General features: G+C 34.7%; 1 protein-coding gene across 2 annotated transcripts in view; it reads left to right on the top strand.

The window, feature by feature from the left end:
- The window catches only part of cv-c (RhoGTPase activating protein), a 408937-nt gene that overhangs the window by 154423 nt on the left and 236483 nt on the right, over positions 1–18031 (top strand). The window lies entirely within an intron of this gene.

Raw genomic sequence — 18031 nt, 5'->3', positions numbered from 1 at the left:
GACAGTTATGCTAATGTAATTAGGAAATTTGTAACGTTGTTAGAAATGCATAATTGTATAATGAATATGAATGTATGAATGTAAAGATGATAATTTATGACATTCGTTGAAAGTACGTTTAATCTTATGCGTCTGATTTCAATTTTACTGTTAACGAGTTTATCGAGGCATCCAACTTGGTAACTGGTTAGTATTTAATTTATTGAGTGTTGCCACTTTTATTACCATTCTAAAATATTAGTATGCAATTTTTCAAGTAGAAGGTAAGCTTCACCTTCCTTGCATAAAGTAGATTAGTGCACGTAATTATTTCTTGTTTTAACCTGAATTAGACCTAGTTTCTATTGGAGAAAATTATATACCATTGAATTCTCATTTTTATAAATTAATATTCAGAATGTTCAATTTGCGTAAATATCCCAGTCTTACACATTAATTATTTCAGGTATAATATTTTTCTAAAAACACGTGTAAACATGCACGGTTAAGAGAAATGATAATTTTTCTTTAATTCTTGCAACTTTGATTTTTCAAATTTGTTAAACTTGAATCCTTGAATCTTTGGACCTTTGAATTTTTGAATCTATGAATCTTTGAATCTCTGAATTCTTAATCACTATAATTAATAAACAATTAAACTACACAATAAAAGTGCCATGCACGGATAACTCACGGTGTTTTTCCTAACTGTCACGCATAGTCAGTACCTTCTAGAATTACTTTCCTAATCTACGGCCGCTGAAATATCGCCGGTTGCCCGCGCCACGGAACTTCTCATGCCGGCCTCTCCATTTTTATTTCCGTCAGGCGTCCTCTGCCGCGTCGCGGAGTGATTTATCGGATCGAAGTCGGGGCAATTTGTCGCCCCCAGCGAGGATGAAAGTAGCCTCGCACATCCGCGAAACTCGCGTGGGTTAATTCTTAATATTACCCCTGGGTCAGCACGCCTCGTACCGGAAGCTTTAATCACGACGACGCTCCGAGTCGCGCCTCGAGAAAGCAATTAGCGCTGGCTCGCGAACGCGTCGATAATTAATTAAACTTTCGCGATCGATTCCACTGCCGTTTCGACCTAGCGGACTGGTCTTTCGGACTGGGTTGCACGCGCGGGAATCGTTTCTACTCGCACGCAATGTATTTTCGGACTGCATCGCGACTCTTTGACGGCAGCACGTACCGAATAGAAAGCTGACGGAAATGTCGTCCTCCCTGGAACGACGAAAGAGGTCCTCGTAGAAATTAGAAAGAATAGAAACGCGCCACCTGTAGATCTCCTTCTCTCTGTCCCTCTGCTTGGCTTTAATCTTTGATCCGGCTGAGTGGTTCGCCTTTGACTTCGGTTTGTTGTCCTCGATCGAAAATAAATGTCAGGCGTTTGAGGAATACAATCAACGAGGTTGCTGTTCGAGAAGTGGTTGAGATGTTTTATTGAGGTATTGTTAAGTGAAAAAAAGCTTTCTTTGATGAATAGAGTGCAGATCTTTGTTCAGTTATTAAAGTTGCAATGGAAAGAAAATATTTTTAGCATTTAAGGAATCTATTACACTTCGAAAAAGATAATAATATCAAGATATTTTCAACATTTTGTTTTTGTACAGAAACTGAAGAATTCTGACTTCAACTTTCATTTAGAAAATTTGCGGGCATGTAATCTTAAGAGTGTGCTTCTTAGAAATTTCTACGATATCTGTAATTTTGCATATTAACTTGTCTATAAAGCAAGTTTTTATTTATAATCTTCTCTACATTAAATAATATATCATATTTGATTCAATGCGAGACGAAAGACGTAAAAGTTTAGAGATTAAAATTTACTCCCTGGATAAAAGTTAATTAACATGAACACTAATCACCAAAATCGGTTTGAAAAAACATACAATCCGTTTAGCAGCATTATTAAACTGCATGGTGAATAGAAAGTTCTCTTTAACGTTCACCGTGTTCGTAAAACTGAAACTAATAACACTGAAAATGAATCAGTGATAGACATCGCGGACTATAAGAAAGATGTTAAAAGAGATTTTACATGTACCTCGATTCTCCGGCGCGCAAAAAAGATGAAATCCCGAGGAATATGAGAAAGGTACGCGATAAATAAAGTAATAAAGCAAGGTGGCTGTGTTACGGAGAAAATAAGCGCCTATGAAAACCGACGCCATATTGTATACCCGTGTGCCTTGTGTCTCTGCTTCATTTCGCTCGGAGATTTGCGGGATCGACATTCCGTCCATTCTACTGCTCTTGTAAAATCTTTGTCTCCATACGAAAAATATTCTTGAAGTTATATTAAAATCAGAAAAACAGTAATTTTTGATGACAAAATAAGTTACACACGTAGAATAGAATTTGTTCATGCAATACTTCATTATAGATACTGATTTTCTTCAAAAACTTGTTTGTTATTTGAATCATCGAGCAGAAATCTAGTTTGTCTGTCCATGGCTAACTGTTTCTACTCCCAACTCTCTATACTATGTATGCTTTACATATGAAACAGAATGTTTTTTGTTTTTTTTCCGTTACATTCATTCTATTTTCATTAATTGGACATTTCTTGTCCTTCAGCATTTTTATGGCGAGGAAAAAAATTACATTTTGCTATTTTCTTACATTTTTGTATAGGGTTCAGTTTCTGAGATAATCAGTTCCGAGAATTTGGCTGTGAACAAAAATAACAAAGAAAAATTAGGGTATCGATTATAAATAGTGACGCGAATAAAGCTGACTTAACTTTCTTTGCGTAAAATACTGGATTGCGGGCGTCACACGCCTGTGACGCTGGCGGATAACATGTTTATAGTTCACTGGTACCTATACATCCTATACCAGTAACATCGAAAGGTCAAAGTGAAAAAGAAAGTGAAAAGCGACGCCATGAATGGTTAGTGCCAGCATACCAGCTGCTATCTCGTATCACAGATATCTTTGAACATAAAGAGCGATTAATTAAACAAGAAAAATATGAAATAGATAAACAAACCGAGTATTACTGTGAAATATACGAAGGATAACTTAATTTGTAATCACCAATCAAACTGATAGCATTCGCATACGACAAATTTTCAAAAAAATATTTTAATATACGTTATATACAATATTTCTGTTTAGAATTAAAGAGTTCTTATAGAAAACACTATAATTGTCAAAATTGAAAAATTCTCTTTCCTATTCTTATCAATATACTAGAGGTAACTGTAGTGCAATTTTCCTTTTGCAAGTAGTCATCAATAATACCAATCACCTGTAATACAGATAACATTGAAAGAGAACATGATTACGACGCAACGTTCAATATAATATTAGAAACCTTTTTACGCCCTAAACAGTTTCATGTTAACGCTTAGAGTATTTCCTACAAATACTGTTCAATAGTTTTGCTTCGTCTCTCGTCTTACTTCGGAAAGATCTTGCACAAGCAAAGAACGTTGGTACAGAGATGAACCGAAGCACGAAGATCCGCAAACTGGATTTACACCTGTTCTCCGGTGGTCTGATATTAGAAATTGATTCTACGCTGACGTCATTAGCGGCACCGTCGAAGACATTGTTTCGGAAATATGACGGGTATCGATCTTAGCCCGAGAACAGTAACTTCGTATCCGCATAGGGAACGCGTCGTCATGGATAAACGTTAAGGTTTTGCTCGTTTCCATACGCAGTTGGATAGAATCGAATGAGATCGTACATTTCGCAAAGAATGTGTGTCACGCGGTGTTATGAATTCGAACACGTGTGTTCTAACCACGGACGGCCGAGACGAATTGGAATATCAGGTCTACAATTATGCAAATAACCTGCCGTGATTTATTGCGGTTTCCATGGGATAAGACGTTGGTAATATAGAGATGCGTATCGCGTATACGATAACGTGTTAGTTGAGAAACTTTTATTAGAGAATTCTTCTTTTCTTTCCTGCATTTATTTACTTGTTGCTCGTCGATGCACGTAATGACAGGGTACGTTTTGCAGCTAAGTCCAACCGACACGTTACACGTATTAATTGGTCGAAACTTTCATTTTACAGTAATGAATTCCTTCGATTCAATCTTACATCCAATCAATCAACTGTTTACGAACATTCACTGTTTTATGGACGGGGTCGTAAAGGATGAACTTAACAGAATACATATTTACTTATTCAATGATTGTAGTACAAGAAGTTTCAATATAGAATAATTATATTCCGAATAAACAGAGAATAACATTTTCTGTATTGTTCGATTTTCATGATCTTTTTATATTACGAAGCAGAATGTATTTAAATGAAGTTATTCGATGGCACAATTCATGAAATCTCTTGTTGTACCATTTATTAAATGTTTATCGCGAAATAACGCTTGCGCACTGCGAACGAAATTAACGAAGTTCCTGTCAGCTCTTCGTTCATAGTAATTAAAAATCAATACCTCGAAGCACGTTCTAAGTACATGAAGTTCGAGCGTCTGGAGGCATTGAGTGCTCCGCAATTTCCATAACCAATCCTTTCGGTCAAACTTTTCAAGTAAATATTTAAAGTTGCGTAAACAGAATGTTTATGCAATATAGAATCAGTAACAACACTTTCAATTAGAGTTTCTGATTATTAACCCCTTGCCACAGAATGACAGGTAAGACTTGCGGTGAAGGTAAATTTTATACAAAAATTTAAAACAGTTAATCGTATTGATCTAGTGTTACTTGCACTATGATCCTAAATGACTTCTTGAAATTTCTCTGCAAAAACTCGAAGAGTGTATCTATTGAAACTTCAATTGATTTACAAATCAGCTTGCGTATGGCTAAATCAATTTCTTCACTAATTTCTCAGAGAAACATCTTTCATCTTTTCAATAACTGCAAAAAGAAGAAATCATGGATAGGTCATTTTAACCTGCCTGGTAGTTTTAGTGTTAATTTGGGCTTAAATGAATTAAGTAACATTTATATTTGTCAGACTCTATTTGTAATCTTCGTCACAAGTCTGACACGGTATTGTAGTGCAAGAGGTTAACGTTATTTTAGAATAATTTTTCGAAAGTTTTCGTTTTATCGATTAAGATCAAATATATCAGTATATCTATCACGTCTCAACTCAACTGGTCGTTTCTTTAAGCGATATGGAAGATTTATCGTTGCAAAATTACATCGGTCTGATGCATTTGTCATCTTCCGTATCGCGTAATACGGCACGGACTCTTCCCCTTCGAAATTCACCATATTTCACCTCTTCGTTTCTTTGTTTCCGAGACGTCGGAAGCATATTTCATTTTCGCACGGGAAGAGAAACAGAGTTTCTTTCGCGCGGGGAACTCCTCGGATTAGTGAAAATCAGGTTGAAAAAAGGTTACGCTAATTGCGACACGCTGCTGTCGCGTAAAAAGCGGTCGGAATTTATTGTGTTCCGGCGGTACGCCGGATTAATTAGAAATACGTTTATAAACCTCAAGGATTGTTGTATATAGAAATTCGAATGAAAAGTGGGTCAAGTCTACTTCAATAAAACCACTGTTAGTACGGTCTCTCGAAACCGTGTACTAGGTGTATTCGCATGCTAATGAATTCAGTTCCCGCATACGTCGACTATTAATCAATGAGTGATTTATACATTTACCGTGTAAACTCATTAAACCGTGCATAGAGGTAAATGGAATTTTATGAAATCGAAAGCTCTGGATTAATCACTTTTACTCTCCATTGCTCAGTTACACGATGCTTAAAAAGAAGGGTTTATCATGCTTTGAACACCATGAAAGTTTATGACAGATATTTTAATATTTTTTCAAACCCATATTTTGTAAATATTTCAAAGAGTGAAGAAGGTATAATTGTGTAGAATGAGAAGTATTTTGATCTGTAGAAATATAAAATTCCGTGTTCTTTTTTCTTTTAATGGTTTAATTAAATGTTGTATAAATATTAGGAAACAAAGATGAAATGTAAAAGAAAACTGTTTGAATGTATCATTTTCAAACAGTTGCAAAAATGTAACTACTTTCTCGTGAAACGCATGGAAAACATTAAACGTGCAATTACTGTTAATATTTCATTTACATTAGCGAATTGCAAAATAATCTTGAAATGAGACGCGCTGTTATTCAGAGCGGGTTATGAATATTAAAATATCCATATACGTGAGAAGCTAATTAGGGGAAAAAGGTTAATGTGGTCCAAATTATTTTCGCTTCTTTTTTCCTTGCCTGCGTTGCAACCACATCCGTATCCACATGGCAACCTAAATCTAAAGGATACACTTTCTGTATACATTTAATATTTTACTGTATAATATACATATATTAAGGTATGATTCCTATCTCCCTAAGTACATATCGATATAAACGACTAGCTGATTCTACGAATTTATTCGAGCACTCTCTGAAAATCGAAAAAATTGGTTGTTGATTTCCTTTCAAACGTTCATACATGCATTATGCTTAATTTTGAATAGTTAATTAATTTCGTGCAATCGTAAAATGGAAACATTGAACCTCTGAAATAATAAAAAGTCAATCTACATGGAGAAATGAGTTTAAAATGTAAAATAAAATTTGTCTGTAGCTCACTTTGTATTTGAGGAAATCGAAACTGAATTTTTAATTAATATGACTTTTTATTACTTAACATTCCCATTTATCTACTATAATTAATAATATATTTTATATCGTTCCATTTAGAAATGAAGCCCTACGCAACAAAAATATTACCGTACATTTTCGAATTATTTTTTCATGTGGTTTCTGCCGTTCATCGTGAACTTTAATATACCCCGTGTAATGATCCCTCTGAACGTAAGTTTGTAAAGTATAAAACCAATCCATTATAGGGAAGTTTTATTTCACTTTTTCTTTGCCTAAGCTCAAACGATTGAATAAAATACCCCTGTTCTGAACACGCAAAAAAGTACACTTTTCACGCTACGCGTTAGCTTCACCATCGGAAAACTCTCCTCTGTCCTTCCTGAATTTTTAATCCACAACAAAACAATCACAGTATCGTATTTCCTGCCAACGTGAAGGAAATGCATTCTGCAATTCGCGTTAATCGCCGTCTCATTTGAATAAATGATACTAAATAGGAATAGTGTAAAACTGATTATCTGCAAAAAATTATCAACATTTCTAGGAAATATTTACTTATGAGATACATTGCCCATTTGCTAAATTCCAATAGTGATGAATCTTTCTATAGTGGTGATTCATAAAAGAATATTGGATATGTATTTTTTATCGAATAACAGTTACAGTTTAAATTAATCTTTCAGAGTTAAATTTTTTGAACATTACTAATGATCGAGGAAATATTTTTTAAATGCATTTGTGTGGCGTACGTGTTCTGCATATCTAAAATTTATACCATTTTGTAATGAATCGAATGATTCAAAGTGTAGATCAATTTGACCTGAACAATGCACAAGGATTTAATTTTGAAATCACAGTGTAACATTCAGGTCTGCAATGCATTCGCATTAAAACAATAATAAACAGAATAGATTCCACCAAGTGTTCTTAATACTTATAGATGTTAGTATACGTATGTTACAATTAGACTGCGAATTTTTGAATATTTATAGCTGTTAAAGATCTTCGAGACGAAGATGGAAATTTTTACGAAGTTTACTTTTTGCATTAGTGTTAAATTACCAAAAATATTGATAACACCTGTACAAAAATTAAAATAATTTTCTTAGCATCATTGTTACAGATATAAACCATAATATAAATTTTTTAATACATTCTAACTGAGAGGCACAATTACCTTCAATGTTGTTAGCATATTACAATCGTTAACGGAGGAAGTAAACTTCTGCATAATTCCACTCTTTGTGGAACGTGTTAACCCCTTTATGCAACATCCTGGTTAATTCGACACGAAATGGACATTTAACTGCTGCCATGTTTTTATCTTGTAGATATTTATAAACAGGACGTGTGCAACTGCTTTGTATAAATTTCACTATAATTACAGATCGTCACGTTTCGTTAGTCTGGCATTAATTCCAATACAGTTATACAGCAAGAGAACAAGGAGAATCATTATAATCGACACGCGAGAAATAACTTAATCAAATCCCCTTCTCTCTGAGTTTCATCATTCCTACCTAGAAACATATAAATCTGTATAAAATTTAAAATCTGTTTACTTTATTTACTCTGACTTTCGTCAATTTCTCCTAACCAAAAGCCAAAGATCATTCCAAAAACGCTCAATCGATGTATCAATTATAAATTCATAGTACTGCAACTAAGAAGATCGTCATCGAAACAAATAATCGTAGCAAACGTGTTAAGCCCGATACGCATTATCGATCCACTCAAAATTCTCTCCTCTTGTACTGTTTTCGATGAACGAAGATACAGCGAGGTCGAACCAAGATCAAATCAGAATACCACAGTGTGAACACATGTTTTATAAACAACTGAATATTTGATAGAACGGAGAACATTGCGATGCATATGTTCACATTATGAATCCTGATCCGATCTCGGTTCGACATCGCTCTATCTTCGACTATCGAAAACAACAAATAAAAAACAGTTTTGAACGTACCATATGTGAATCGATAGCATCAGGCCTTAACACATTGAATGCCATAGAATTCAAGAATGTGCCCCAACAGAATCGACTGCTATAATTACCTCAATTAAACGACTATTATCTAAAAACCTTTTTACATTACAATACTAGCTAACACGGTGGCATTCATCAAAACAGACACGCAATAATAAGAACTCATTTCAACTAACAATTCAACATTATTTATCATTTTCCTGCACTTCTTGCACGGTTAAATATGATTATCAATACTCCCAAATGTAATTATGGTTATAATATACACGATCTTAATCATATAGTTTGGCAATGTCCCTTGCTAAACCTTCAGAGAGTCAAACTATTGGTTAAATTGACCAAATACCAACTTATATACCAACCAGATAACTTATGCATCAATTTTGAAATAAACGCAATCTAAAAGTATAATATTATACGCTTAATTTATTGTACTCTATAGGAATCTACAAAAAGTTAATTGTAATACTTCATATAAATTTCCAGTATACTTTTATAACTCTCTGCCGAGGGTTTCAATTAAGGTTGAACCTGTCAGCTGTGGAATTTTCAAAAATCCCCCGTTTTGTGCGCAATAAAATCAAAAAATAAAGTGTGTGCTCGTCAAACGCAGACAAATGCAGCAATTCATCTTTGAAAGAATCAGTACCATTTCAAATTTTCAGATCACGTATATATTCGTCAAACGCAATTAACACGTTGACCGCCACGAAGAACATGAACATTTTATGTATCACTTATCCTTTCTACAGCAAAGATACAAAGGAAGAATTATTAATTCTTTGATATAAAAATTCTTATATTACCCTATTACCTACTTATTTGCATTACGGAAAATTTGTATTCGAAATCAATTGTCTTCCAAGTCATAATTATTTTTTTGTAATTTAAAAGCTCTGGTCATCGGTGACCGCCGTGAATTAACGTGAAGGACGAAGTATTAACTGGTTGAATAAAAGACGAAACAAAAGATTTAACATTATTCTTTATTCCGCGCGTCCGCATAAAATCGCGCAGCGTTCAATCTGTTAATTTCCACAGGAAACCGTTCCCCGGCGCGACTTTTGTCCGCGTCCAAATCGAAACCTGTTAACCGAGTCCGAATTCGCGTTGCAGCCAGCGCAGCGGCGGCGGCGGCACGCGAGAGATCGTTCCACTTCGATCGGGGAGATCGTTGGCGCGTAAACGTCCGCGTGCGTATCGAGCGGCAGGTGATTTGATCGGTTCGCGAGCGGTGGAAGAAAGAAGGGAAGAAAGGAAAGAATAAAAAAAAAAGAGCGTCCGAGAGACGCTTGCGCTGCGGCGGTGACGGCGGCGGCGACGGTGGCTTTCGTCTCGTCGGCCAATGGAACACGGTGCCAGTCGTCGCTATCACGGGCACCGCGGCGCTGGTCGCAGTTCACCAAGCGGCGTCCACGCGACTCGCGACGCGACGCGACGCGTCTTGGTCCTCGGCGAAGAGAGCCTGGCTTTTAAATGCGACACCGGGCCCCACGATACACGCGCCACCCTACGTTTCCGTTGCCCAGACGTTCCACGCGTGGACTTGTGCGCGATCGTACTCCGTGCCGTCGAGCGTATTATCCCTCATGTTAGGTACACCACCAGTCAGTGACGTCCCGTCGTTTCACGGGGATAATTAATCGGCAAAGGGTACGCAGCGAGTGCATTGAATTATAATTGAACCGGTTCGATTTGCTTCAATTCCGGAGTACGTGGGTGGATTACATTGATAAGTGTTTTTTTATTTGGATCACACTGGCAGCGATTTTATGGAGGACTCGATTTGGGTTGGTTAATCGTTCATAAGTACTGTTGGTGAATGTAAATTGTGAAGACGGTTTTTGTTGGAGATTCGAGAATTTATGAATTTTTGGAGGATTCGCGGGGGCTGGATTTTTTGATGGAGTCGATTAGGGGAACGGTGCGTCTATTATTGGAATTATGAGTTGAGTATCTTTTTGGATGTTTTTATGGGGTTTTCTGGGATCATTGTGGTGATTATTATTACGTTCGGTTATGAAGTTTTATGGTGATTAGTGTTGTACGTCTTTGTTAATTGATGATGAGGTTTTGGGAGAGACGTTCGGTGAATATTCATTTTATCTAAAGGGCGTGAATTGTTTGCGGATATTTCGGGTTGGTTCGAATCTTGATGAAAATTTGATCGGATAGTCTTTGTTTTATTTATTTAAGTGATTATTTGAGTTTTAACTGAATAAACTCTATCGAGAAGTCACTCTTTATCTCCGTAATCAATTTTGCGAGAATCTGAATTTATGTAAATTGAAAAATCCACAGGATAGGCGTAATATTCTCTTGGAATCAGTTGAATTCAATCCATTCACGTTATTGAATACAAATGTTAAATGAGACATTGTATCTCAATTGTTAAATTTTAAAAAAAGTTATTTTTAAGCTTGTTGAATATTAATTTGGTGATATGGACATCATGGCACTCCTATCGAGTAGTTTTCGGAGTACAAGTGCGTGTAGGGGTGTCGTAGTTGGTTTTGCGCGCCAATTCGTTGGGAACGACGTATTTTAAAATATTGACCACCATTCCCATACTTTCATTATGGCTTTCGTCGTGCATCCTTTATTTCGTTGAAAGGTTCTGTTATGATTAGATTACGAACTTTTATCGCCTCTATTTGAAATACGAATGAGAAAAATAAGAAAAGCGTAAGGTATGTTTAACATAACTGAAATATGACTAAAGAAACATAATTGCACAATATAATTAAATTGAGTATCGTTTTTGTTTCAGTTTTGTCATATTAAAATTACCAATAGAGAAAGCAAACTTCTGTGACACTTCAGATATTATAAATTGCATTAAGAAAATTTAATTTTACATAAAGGTTTACGTTTGATTTTATTAAGATCGACTCTTTTTCGAGCACCTTAAAAAAAGTATGTATTTTCTTTAATATTTTGTATTTCATTTGTTTAAATCAGCAATGTGGTCTTTTAATTAAGTAACTTGTTAAACGTCAATTCAGTAACAGACTAATATTATCTTTAGTATGGTTTGTGGGAGAATATTTAGTCGGTGAATTTTTGTTAGAGTTTTCATTTTGGAGAAGCTGGTACGGTTAAAGTTTCGCCTGAAAATTTCAGCGACTGAAACTTTAAAAGAAATTCATATTACTTCCTTGCAAATAAAACAAAAACTGAATATGCTTATGAAATTTATATACTTCTCGTGTTCTTTGATGGAGTAATCGCAAATTTTCATGGAACTTTTATTTATTCTGCTTTCCAAGAACCGTAATATTAAAATTAAGAAGGTATTAAGAATACAATCCTCTTTAAATTCTTGTTGAATTTATGGTTAAACTTTATCTACTCGTAAAGTATGGTTTAATCTTTCTGAAAGAACTAATTTCTTATCGTTAATTAATTTCTTATTTAACATTTTTAAAAAATTGTATTAAACTCCAGGAATTCCTAGCTTGCTATGCATCAAAAGATCATTTATCTAGAACAGCTGGGAAATATTCACGATACCTGGTTTTGTTTGATTATACATATGTAGTTAAACGTATAGAAGTGTTAAATCAAGTGTCTGTGAAAGAAATAATTCTCGTAACCATCGTCGAATAAGCATTTTGTTCTGCATATAAAATATTTCTTTTCTATACTGCGAAAATTTCTTTAATTTTTAATATATGGATAATCTGTTTTATACGTACCTGGTTTAATACTGTTCAAAGAAATAGGTATGATTAGGAAATTGCGTGACACGTATCTCTTCATTGATGATGCGGTAACCTATATATAGATTCATTGCGTGGCTAGTTAATCAATGGAGTTATTAATTAAGAAACCATTTTTAATTCTACCAGCTTTTATGTGAACTCAGTGTATCCTCAAATAACGTTGAATAACTTTTCTCAGCGACGTAGTCATTAATCATTTTCTAAGACTCAGCGAAGACAGATACTTTATTGAGTGTAATTACGAAAATCAATTTTCAATCAGTCTAATGATTAAGGTTTATCAATTTTCCTCAATAGCAGTATTTTTGTAGGAAAGGACAATGTAAATGTTTCTTGTCCCCAATTTTACTTTAATAGATCGTAATTCAGTGTTGATAGAATTTTATAACTACATAATCTCGAATTGATAATTTCATTATTAGAGTACATCACATGTTAACATCCTGAAATTATTTCCATTCTCATTAGTGCATAGATTGAATTTGTTATCTTGTGATATATGGCATCATTAAATATCATCCATCAATGTCATACCGGACGTATGGCATATACTGAAAATCCACGAACTTGGTAATTAACTCAGATTCGTAATAGCCATTCATATTCATCATAATTTCTCTCGATAACGATCATTATATTTCTTTGGTTTAAAAAGTGTCATATTTAGGGTAGAAAATAAATGATTTGAGAATATTTTTTTTCCATTTTATTTCTTTTAGTATCTAAAATAGAAGTGCATGCACATCATTAATGCATAGAAATCAACCGTACAAGTTGTAATTCACGCTTGTTTCACGAGTAACTAATATAAAAAAATTAATATTTTTTACAAGCCTTACTAACGAGATAAAGGGGAACTGTTTCTTATTTAAAAAATAAGATCTTTGTTTTAATACTCTTTAAATAGACAATTTTACCTTCTCTTTTTCAAATTATCAAATTTTATAATTATTTAACTTTTCCATTTTTCCATTTTTTTTACTTTCTCTACTTATCAATTCCTCTACTACTCAATTCTTTTTGGCTCAATTCCTCGATTATCAGTTATATATCAGTTATACTCTTCTCAGTTTCTCAATTCGGCATTTGTAACATTCTCCCACTTTCAGTTATTCTATTTTCACATTCTCTGATTTTTCGATTTTATTATCTGCATGAAAATCGCGCCGCGATACACATCTTCCAAGTAACGGATGTTAAGAGAAGACTAATTGACGCAGTGAAATGTATTAGCGAGCCGAAGTATCGGTATTGCTTTCACGGCTCGTAAAATATTCACTGCGTCTGGGACACGAAGTCAAAGAGCCAGACTTTATTGACAGTCGGAACAGCGAAGTTTACAAAATTCATTCGCCGGTGATTCCCGTCCCGCTCCATTTGCGTTTCGTCCTAATTATTCGACGGTTATCTCTCTTCCGCTTCCTGTTAGCCAGTCGCGACGTTTATTAAGTTTTCTCGAGAGCCGTTTGCTATCGCCCGTGGCAGATTCGTTCCGCGCCGGTTAAATACCACGTGGAAATCCGTCAGTCACGTTGATACGTCCGGATTGTCAATGTCCCAACGTTGTCCGTCAATCCGTGTCTCGAAATACCGTTCGTATCTTGATTATGAAAGAAACTGTCTATAAAGATTCGGTATTTATGTACTTCGCGCATTCGAAGGGTCGTATTCGTATTTCAGAGTATTTATCCGAAAATATTTAGATTGGTGAATCGAAGAGTATTTGTGGAAAAGGAGGGAAGGAGAGGAGAGTTGTTACTTAAAGTTACTTTGAATCTATTGTATCGTTATGTCGTAATGATGCCATCTTTCAGAATTGTTAGTGTTATTGGTGATTAGTTATAAAGGAGAAAATTGTGTTTAAATTATACATAATAGAATAATAAAAAACGAAATCTTGCAGGTTTTGCACTTACAGTGCATTCTAGTGAAACTCTTCAATTCATTGTTCAGTTTTAAAAGTCAACAATCATTACAGTGATTATTTATTCTGTATTTCTGCGAACAGAAACAAATATCGAAAACAATTTTGTTCTGTTCTTGTACTCATTTGGACTTCTATTAATACTTCAACGTAATTGGAAACAATTTATGCTTCCATGAATATTTTCGAAATTATTCATTTAATGGTTTGTCTGAAATGTGGTCGTTTATTTTTTCATCTGAATATATATTTCAATTTTATTTGAATAAAATATTGCATCTCCTTACTATTCATCTTCTTATTGATTTATCGGTAACTGATTTTTGAAATAGTTGAAATGTATGTAACTCTTATAAGAAATTTCATCATTTGCAATTTAAGGTTTCTCGATGTGAAAATATTTTTAATAATAAGCTTTGTAATACTATTTGAGCTGGAATTTTACACGTGTTCGAAGTATAAGGATATTCTTAGGTTCTCAAAGAAAATCCGTTCCTCTCCCGACATAATTCGATTTCGCCGCGCATCTATGGAATATCCATCTCAATTTGGCTCCACCGAATGCCACGTAGGTGGGAAATTCAATTTCGATCAGACGCTACATTTCCCGATAAGAGCGCGTTTCAAACAAATATCTTGGCAAAGTTCAAAGGTTCTCGCATGAGACGTGGTAATATCGATCACCTATAAACATTCTAGCGGAGTGCGATTGAATAAACACTGAATATGAAGTTATTGGGCTTTATATCCTGATATTCAGGATAAATTCGTATTTGATTCAACAAATACGGTATGGCTTCGCATTGTGAGTTCGTTAAGGTATTTACTTCAAACATAGGTTTCTGTTGACATGGAATCAATTTATTTCGTAAAATATTGGCATGTTCAACCGTACCATCAATAAAAATATTATTTTGTCAATAATATAAGGACATTCTTACTAAACTATATTTCTAATGTATCTAAATTAATATTTCAAACGTATAGATAAACTGAATATCACAGGAGATTTAATAATACCTTTTAAAAAACTCTTATTTTCCAATAAGTAAACTAAATTCAGCTCACTTCACATTTTTTATAGATTGAGCAACTGATCACCACAGAATGCTAGTGGCCTAACTCCTTTTTCTAAGTTTCCGAGAAAGTAAAGCTTTTACGAAATGTCTTGCATTAATTAGATACTAATATTACATTGTTATCAATAATCATTCATTGGTAATATTAGTAACTGCAACATTAATATTCACTTAATTCAAAAGTATTCCACAAAAATTTTCCTTTCTCGAGAACATAGAATTTATTCAATGACACATCGAGAATTTGAATTAAATTAGAATCAAATTCCAATCGAATTTCGTTACACCTGTAATTCAACAAGCTTAAGAGAGAAATCGTAGTGAAACGTTTGATGAGTGTCGTTTCACCAACGAACGTGCTAACGAAGAAAAAGACCTTTCGTTATCCGGCGATGAAGACGATCAAGATTTCGGCCGGGAATCTGTCTCGTGTTAATTGGTAAATGACGTTTCGCGACAATACCGAATTAAGATCGATCGACCGATCACCGCGGCGAGATAACGCTCGTTATTGTCCAGCCGGGAAGTGTTTAATCTTGCCATTAGCCGTGTTCGAGCTCGCGCACCCCCGCCTGCGACGCTGTCGATAGAGAAAGGCGACCGATTCAATGCTCTGTACGCAGCATTGTGTCGCCATCAAGCCACTTTGGTCGATCGCGGCCGGAAAATCGCCGGGGAAACCCCTAACTCCGGCCTGACAAATTGAGAGCAAGCCGCTGGGTCGCGAGAAACTTGTTCGCCCGTTGTCATCCGATGGGACCAAGCCGATTTTTAGGGAGAATTTTACTATTCAGTTTTGGAAATTCTCGTGTCGCTCCGTGCTCCAGTTTCACTCTTGGGCGGATGTGTCTCCCCCTGTTTCCGGGAACTGTGTGCGAATCGCTTCTCCAGGGACAAGAGAAATTCCCACGGACTAGATTTGCTGGATGCATCCAGAATTTTAAGTAGAATCGATAAAAAGATCGGTTGACGGTAAATTTATTTTAACTTGTTTGTTATTTCTCTATTGATTTGAGTTGATTTAACGTTTCAGTTGAAGAGTTTATCAAGTAATTAAAGGATCTTAAGTTAAAGTCAGATACAAAAATGAAAATTTATGAAACTGGGTAAATAGAAAGGGACAGTATAAAATCTTTAAGTAGAAACAGTGGATAGACGTCAGACTTAGTAGGAAATATTGAAGACGGTGTTTCTGATGAGAAAAATTCTATTGTATGTTTTCCTTATTTATCTTATCGATGTTGATTTGATAGAATGTCTTATAATAAAAACTAAAATAGCAGAAAGTTAATGAAAGATTTCAAGTGTATATAATTCAATGAAATTTAACTTGTTGGAATTAAAATTATTTCTAATCTTTCTACTAGCTTCTTATTGTACAGTATGAACAACTTGCTCTCGGATGAGCTGCCGTACACCAATTTAAAAATATTCTTGACTGTGTGTTTAGAGCTTCAGCCTGAACGGCCAATTGTTTCCTCAACGTTCGTAATTGTTTGCAGTAAGTTTTATTAATAAATTTTACGCGATCGCGTATTTAGAAACAGCCTCGTTAATGTTCTAAACGCTCCCCTAAATACCAGTGAATCAGCGCTGGAATCAGCACCCGCTAATTTTATACCGAAGGGGCTCGGTCCCTTCGAAACGATTACACTTTCGAGAAATTTATATTTTCGTCGCGATGGAGGGCTATTTTTATCTGTTTGATCGTCCCACCGGTTTAGTTCATTCCTGGTGTTTCTGCGTTCTTGATGCCGGCCCCGTTAGAGTTTTGAAGGGCCGTCAATCTTCAAATCGTTTGCTTTATCCTCGAAATCCAACGTTTTGCAACCTTGTGCAATTGTACGCGATGATATTCCAGGTTTCAAAACAAATTAAACATAATGAATTGAACAAAATATCGATACACGACCTCCTATCTTAATAAATTCATTTAGCGTTTGATTACGTTCATATAATAGTGTATTTCCTTTAAAGCGTTCTGTGTACGAAAGGAAATTTCTTCTTGAATTTTACATTGAGGAATTTTTATACAGTGACATCACAGATTTTTACGCTATTAAATTGCATAAAATCTGTCAGAGATATTTCGTTCATACTGTTTGAAATATGTGTGTTCATAGAAAATTTGTAATTCCCGAGAAATTAATTTTCACCTTTTTAGAGGTCATTTAGAGGTTTGTTTGCCATCCTTTTATTGATTGACCGAGATTTCGACTGAAATTGTTTAAACTCTCTGATTTCAATATTGCGTGCCTTTGGTATTTGTATGGTAATTTCATTATTTACGGACAAATTATAATTTAATCAGTAGGTATTTAATGACTGCCAGAAATATAAATAATTATACCATTTAACATGAAGAGCATAACAATGCATATGCCTTAATTTTCATCGATTCCAATCAATATTTACGAAGCAAATAAATTCCCTTGTGCAATATTATTGCAATAATACCAATTTTAATAAGTAAAGAGCTACAAAAAAAGTTAACCCTTTGCAGCCTGAAGTTTTCTTGGTTTTTCAGCTTGAACCTTGCATCAACTTCATTTAATTCTATTACAGTTTAATGTAGCACTTTAATTGTTTACTCAGGAACATTTGGGAATCATTAAAAGTCGTACTTTTATATGACATAATTATGATATTATAAATAATTATAATAAAAATTCTAAAAATATACAGATATTAGAATAAAATTGAATGTCGAGTTTTCCTCGATATAGAATCTCCAGGAATTAATCCATTTTCACTATTTT

This window comes from Nomia melanderi, chromosome 2 (assembly GCF_051020985.1).
Source record: "Nomia melanderi isolate GNS246 chromosome 2, iyNomMela1, whole genome shotgun sequence".
In the NCBI taxonomy this organism is placed as follows: domain Eukaryota; kingdom Metazoa; phylum Arthropoda; class Insecta; order Hymenoptera; family Halictidae; genus Nomia; species Nomia melanderi.
The sequence above is the reverse complement of the archived record's forward strand: the minus strand, read 5'-3'. Positions and strand labels throughout refer to the sequence as shown.